Source organism: Acomys minous, assembly GCF_964271855.1.
Source record: "Acomys minous genome assembly, chromosome: 6".
NCBI classification, from domain to species: domain Eukaryota; kingdom Metazoa; phylum Chordata; class Mammalia; order Rodentia; family Muridae; genus Acomys; species Acomys minous.
Genome location: NC_140487.1, coordinates 66357003 through 66362909, shown reverse-complemented (window position 1 = coordinate 66362909; position 5907 = coordinate 66357003). Strand labels below are relative to the sequence as shown.

General features: G+C 40.0%; 1 long non-coding RNA gene across 1 annotated transcript; it reads left to right on the top strand.

Moving 5' to 3' along the window:
* The first annotated feature begins 2985 nt into the window (after window positions 1-2985).
* On the top strand, window positions 2986-5644 carry LOC311600769. Its single transcript, XR_014780355.1, has 3 exons — window positions 2986-3006; window positions 4927-5085; window positions 5506-5644. It is a non-coding gene; the product is annotated as an uncharacterized lncRNA (long non-coding RNA).
* The last annotated feature ends 263 nt before the right edge of the window (window positions 5645-5907 follow it).

Below are 5907 nucleotides of genomic sequence, written 5' to 3'. Positions count from 1 at the left end.
GCTGGGGACACTCCCAAAGGTTGCGCAATCTCCCCAAACAGAACTACCACTAGGCAAACAAGTACTCAGACACGTGAATCTACTAGGGCACATTTCACATTTAAACCATAACTCTTGGTCTTACTAGGGTAATGCTTTTCTTATAACACAAAACCTATTGCGTACAGTTTTAGAAATCCAAGTAGTCTTCAAAGTCTCAACACTGTTCAAAGTTACAAAATCCAGTGTGTCTTCTGAGACTCAAAGCACTCTTTTGCCTGTTTTTCACTGTCAAAACAAAACAAAACAAAACAAGCTACCCACATTTGCTGTACCGTGGCACAGAATAAATACTCCCATTTACGAAAACAGCAAGAAAAGGTCAGAGCAAAGCAGCAACTGGAGATACAACGGGCCTTGGTAGTCTAACATGATAAAGTATCGCCTTTTACTAATGGCGGCCTCAAACTTGGAAAAAATACCCATGTCCTGGAATGGGGAAGAAGTAGAAGGATCTGAGATAGACTTGGAATAGTTAGGGGAAGAGGTAAAGGGTGGCTATGGTCGAAACCTATTGCATTGATGTATGAAATTCTCATCGTCCAAGAATTAATAAAATAGGATTTTAAAAAAGAAGAGCTCTAGACATGAATGTGAGTACTGGAAGGAGACCTTGGTCAAGTGACATTCTGAAAAGCTAGAAGTCACAATTATTTGAACCTTTTTCTTTACTTTGTAAGCTTCTAGTAATGCCTTTTATATAATATTTATTTAGCAATTATTTGCTACGTTTAACTTTGCTGTCTTTATACTTTTTAAGTAAAATTTATTTTAATGCACTTAAAACATAAAAATGCACAGATCTTAACGGGAATCTGTGTAGTGCTTCAACATATGTATGTATTTTGTGATGTTTTAATCAGATTAAACAGACAACTCCTCACACGTTTATCGTGGCTTATGGTGGAACATTCTAAACCTCTTCTTGCAGCTTTAAAAAATATTCTCATATTGGACACCAGAACTTCTCATGGCTTTCTAACTAAACCTGCTCTCCCGAGGCTGTTCTAACTAGAATCCTATACTAAGGCTTTATGTGGTGAATCTTTGGATTCTACATATGAGTGAGATCACAAAGTGTTTACATTTTGTTTATTTCATTTACTTCACATAGTAAAGCCATCTCTGTTTCCACCATGCTGTTGCAGTGACAGAATACCATTTTGTGGATGAATAATATTCTATTTGAATATTTATTACTATATAATCTTAAACCATTTTGTTTTAGATGCATTTGTGAATAGTGCCACAGTAAATGTGTGCAAGTATAGATGCCTCTGACATATTTTTTTAAACTTAATTTCCTTTGGATAAGTATGAAGTAGTAGGATGGCTGGTCATATGCAATTCTATTTTTTCTCCTTTATTAATTTATTCTTGTTACATCTCAATGGTTATCCCATCCCTTGTATCCTCCCATTCTTCCCTCCCTCCCATTTTCCCCCCTGAGACAGAGGGGAGGACATTCTAGTGGGACTCTAGATGAGAGAAGCATGGGAGAATGGCAAAGTAGAAGGATCCAGAGGGTCCTAGAAATCTACAAGTAGAACATTATGATAGGCAGATTTGGGCTCAGGGGTCCTGCTCAAACTAAGGCACCAGCCAAGGGCAATACAGGCGGTAGACCTTAAACCCCTACCCAGATCTAGACAATGGACAGAACACTCTCCACAGTAGAGTGGAGAGTGGGATATTACTTTCTCACATACTCTGGTGCCTCACCTTTGACCATGTCCCCTGGAGGGGGAGACCTGGTGGCACTCAGAGGAAGGACAGCAGGTTACCAAGAAGAGACTTGATACCCTATGAACATATACAGGGCGAGGTAATCCCCCTCAGGAACGGTCATAGGGGAGGGGAATAAGGGGAAAATGCAATTCTATTTTTTAAGATTTTGAGGAAATTCAGTACTCTTCTGTAATGCCTCTGTCAATTTACATCCCAAATAATAAAGTGCGACAAGGTTCGTTCTTCTCCACACCTATTAGAATATTTATATCCTGAGTATTTTAAAATTATTTTATGTGTATGATTGTTTTGCCTGCATCTTAAGCCCTGTGCACCATGCGTATGCAGTGCCTGGGAAGCCCAGAAGGGGGTGTTGCCTCCTCTGGGTCTGGAGTCACAGAGATCTGTGAGGTTCTATAAAGGTGCTAGGAGCAAACCTGCATTCTTTGGGAAAGTAGCCAGTTTGCACAACCCATAAGTCATCTTCCAGCCCCTCATGCATTTTTTTTCATCATGGTGATTCGTATTAGAATAAGGTAGCATCTTGTGTACTTCCTTGATTAGTGTGTTCTCATTCTTTAGGAGAAAATTTCATGAGCATTATGTAGTGTCTTTTTAGTCTCATGTTTTATAGAACTAAAATGTTCTGCCTATAGTTTTTTTTAATACATTCACATACTGTAATACATAATGGCTAATATGCTTGGATTTATTTTCATTTTGTGCATATTTATTTTCCCATATTCTCTTTCCCCCCTCATTTTCTGACTCCTTCTGATTAAGTTTATCTCATTTTATTGTTCCCTTCTAAAAATACATGCTCTGGTCTATTTTGTGATAGTTAGCCATAAAATTTTTATCACAGTAACAAAACCTAAAATTAATCTCATCTTTATGCTTCTCCTGCACCATACATAAACCTTAGAATAACACTTTTATTCCTTTCTTGGTCCTTAGTACTCTGGACAGTCAGAATTTTAGATATGTCTGACTTAAATTAGTATACGTGTTATCTTTCTGCTAGTATTTAGAGTCACTTTCCTGTATGCATACACTGTAGTCAGTATTTTCACTTTATAGATTTCCTAGACAAACCAACACAGAGCAGAAAGTCCACTATGCTCTGCCTCTTTCCTTTTAAACAGAGCGCTGCTTTGCTTGCCTTCGATTATTGATGGCATATGGATTCTGAGCAAAGATGTAGATCCCCATCAGGAGCTATTAGACCCCAGTACCAAGGTGAGGAGGGATTGTTGCTTTCTGTTCTTCAGTCCAGTGATCCCTGGACTTTGACTCTGGCTTCTGTGTCAGTGATTATCACAGATATCATGATAGTAAGTCTCTCAGGTACCAAAAGACCTAGAAAATAAAATGACACTCATGTCGTCTAGAAAAAAAAATAAGGAACTACAGCATATAATGATTGTCGACAAAATACATGGCTCTGGCTATGACTAATCCATACTTGTATGGCAGCATCAGTGATGACACAAGTGTAATCTTGGTCTTAATTAACATGTAACCAGAGGAGAAATACTGTCAGTATTCTGGAACAAATTATTGATTTATAAATCAGTCTTGACACAAGTGAAGGAGAAATTAGATTAAAACAACAACAGCAAAAACCAAAACCAAAGGGAAAAAAAAACAAAGAAAAAGTGGGAGGAGTTAAAAATCCTCCTCTTTGGCTCTGGGGAAGACGGAAGGTGGATATGTAAGTTCTCTGCCTTTGAGTTCTGACTGCCCCATGTGTTCTCAGCAAAGCGTCTGGATGTGGGCCATAGGCCCCTATGCATCAATATGAGAGGCAGTTGATATGGAGAGCTGAGTACCAAACAAGGAAAGCCTTAGGCAATCAGGATCTCACTGATAACACTGAAGTTGGCCAATGTTCTACCACTGAGCTATCACCATAGCCTAGTACTTTGGAACTCGTTTGACATGGCTTCAGACCAACAGGGACATTCAATAACATGATGGTAGGCATTTTCCCTTGAAGGAACAACTCCAAGCCAGAATTGTATCAGGACAGAGCTTCTCAGAAGCATAATTCCTGCCCTGGCAAAGTGACATAGTAATAAAACACAGATGGAAGACACCTGATGGCAACTGTCATGCCAAAGACCGAGGAAGGTTTCCAGCCACTTCTTCCCCAAAAGTATCTTAAACATACTGTCCTTGTTTGTTGCAGAAAGAGAGTGGCTTCCCTGAGGTAGCCCATACTGATGAGACCAAAATCAAAGAGGAAATGAAGTATAGCCGCAGCAGCAGGGAGCTAGCCTTCAACAGCCACATTAATGCAAATGCCGCACTAATTATGTTTATAATCATGATAGCTATTTCCGCGCACACAAACAAAAATATGACAGGTCAGTTCTTAACTTCACCTTCTTAGTTCCTCAGCCCCAGAAAAGCAGATGTGCAAGTTAAATGGAAGCACAGCAGGGGGTTGTCATGTAAGTGAAAGCAGAGTGCTTTAGGAAAAACAACAAAACAGAAAACCTGCCAGCTCATCGCGATTTATGTGCATTTCTAATACTTATCCATTAAAAAGACTACACGCCCCAGAAGAAAAGCTTACCCCAGCATACGCAAAACAAAATGTCCTCATCATTTTAAACCAGTGATTGGCCAGTAACTAGTATGGTTTCCATTATAGTATGGGTATTATAAATAAATTATTACCCAAATCCTGTTAATATAAAGACATAGATCATAAATGCATATCGTTAGAATGAAGTCTATCAATGCTGAGAGAACATTATGTTATATTGTCATGATGTTGTATTTAATAGAAAGGGAAATGTCCTCACCAACATTGTGAAGAAATCCTGAACCTCTAGGCTTGACATTTGCCCAGGTGTTGTGGGCACCAATATATGACAGTGTCAACCTGTGGTTCTAGTGGTTAACCATGGTCCACGAAAGTCTTGGTGTGAGAATTCTGAGGACATGCCAATGGAAGAAAAGGGCTGATTCTAATGCTATTTATCACCCAAACGCATATAATTTTCATTTAAGAAATCCGTTCATCATTTCAGTGGTATTTATCTCAGTGTGTTTTCTGCATTTATATGTCAATCAGGATGTTTCTGAAGCTCCTTAGGCAGTGTATGTTTTCTTTGATTATGAGGGAGATCTATGTAATCTGTATCATAGGCAAGGCTACCACCAGGGGGCAGACATGAGCTTTTTCAAGATTAAGCAACCAAGCATCCCTCCTGAACTGGGTAAAGGACATGGCCAGACTTCACTTCAGAGAAGGTGGTGTGAGGCCAACACTGAAGATGCTGGTGCTTCTGTTACTTCTGGGGCCTGGTATGAGCCTTGGAGCTTGTGTGTGTGTGTGTGTGTGTGTGTGTGTGTGTGTGTGTGTGTGTGTGTGTGTGTGTGCATGCATTTGTGTGCATACATGTGTATGCATGTGCGTGTGTGTGTGTAAGTATATGTATTAACATGAATGAGGTAGTGAAGAGTCTTTGAGGATCAATTGTGCTGATCAGATGAGAAGACACATGTGGGGTGCAACAAATGAATCGCCATGTAGGGGAAGTGGAGGATTGCGATTGTGGGATGTATCAGAGGATGCTTACATAAGTACAAAGGAAGGTTTTTTCAGGAGTTTAAAGAAGGATGATAGAGTGAGCCTGAGTTTTCTGGGATTATCTCTGAGTCAGCAGGCTCTATGAGCTTCTGGGGCTTCTGAACGCTTTCATCAACTGACCTCTGTTTTGGCAGGCTGCGGGCTTGGCACTTTTGTCTATCAATATCCAAAAAGGACCATCTGTAAAAGTGGAACTTCCATGAAGATGGAGTGTCACTCTGTGGGTGTTCAGGCAACGACTGTGGTTTGGTATCGTCAATTCCCTCAAAAGGCATTAAAGCTGATGGCAATTTCTACTGTGAGCGCTACAGTCACCTATGAACAAAATTTTACCCAGGACAAGTATCCCATCAGTCATCCGAATTTAACCTTCTCATCTCTGGCAGTTTTAAAAACTAATCCTGAAGACACAGGCTTATATCTCTGTGGTGCTAGTGACACAGCGCCGGGCAGGAACAAGGCACCTTACTAAGAACCTTTGCAGCAGCCTTCCTTCCTCACCACACAGAAACCATGAGGGGTGTTAGGGAGTAAAA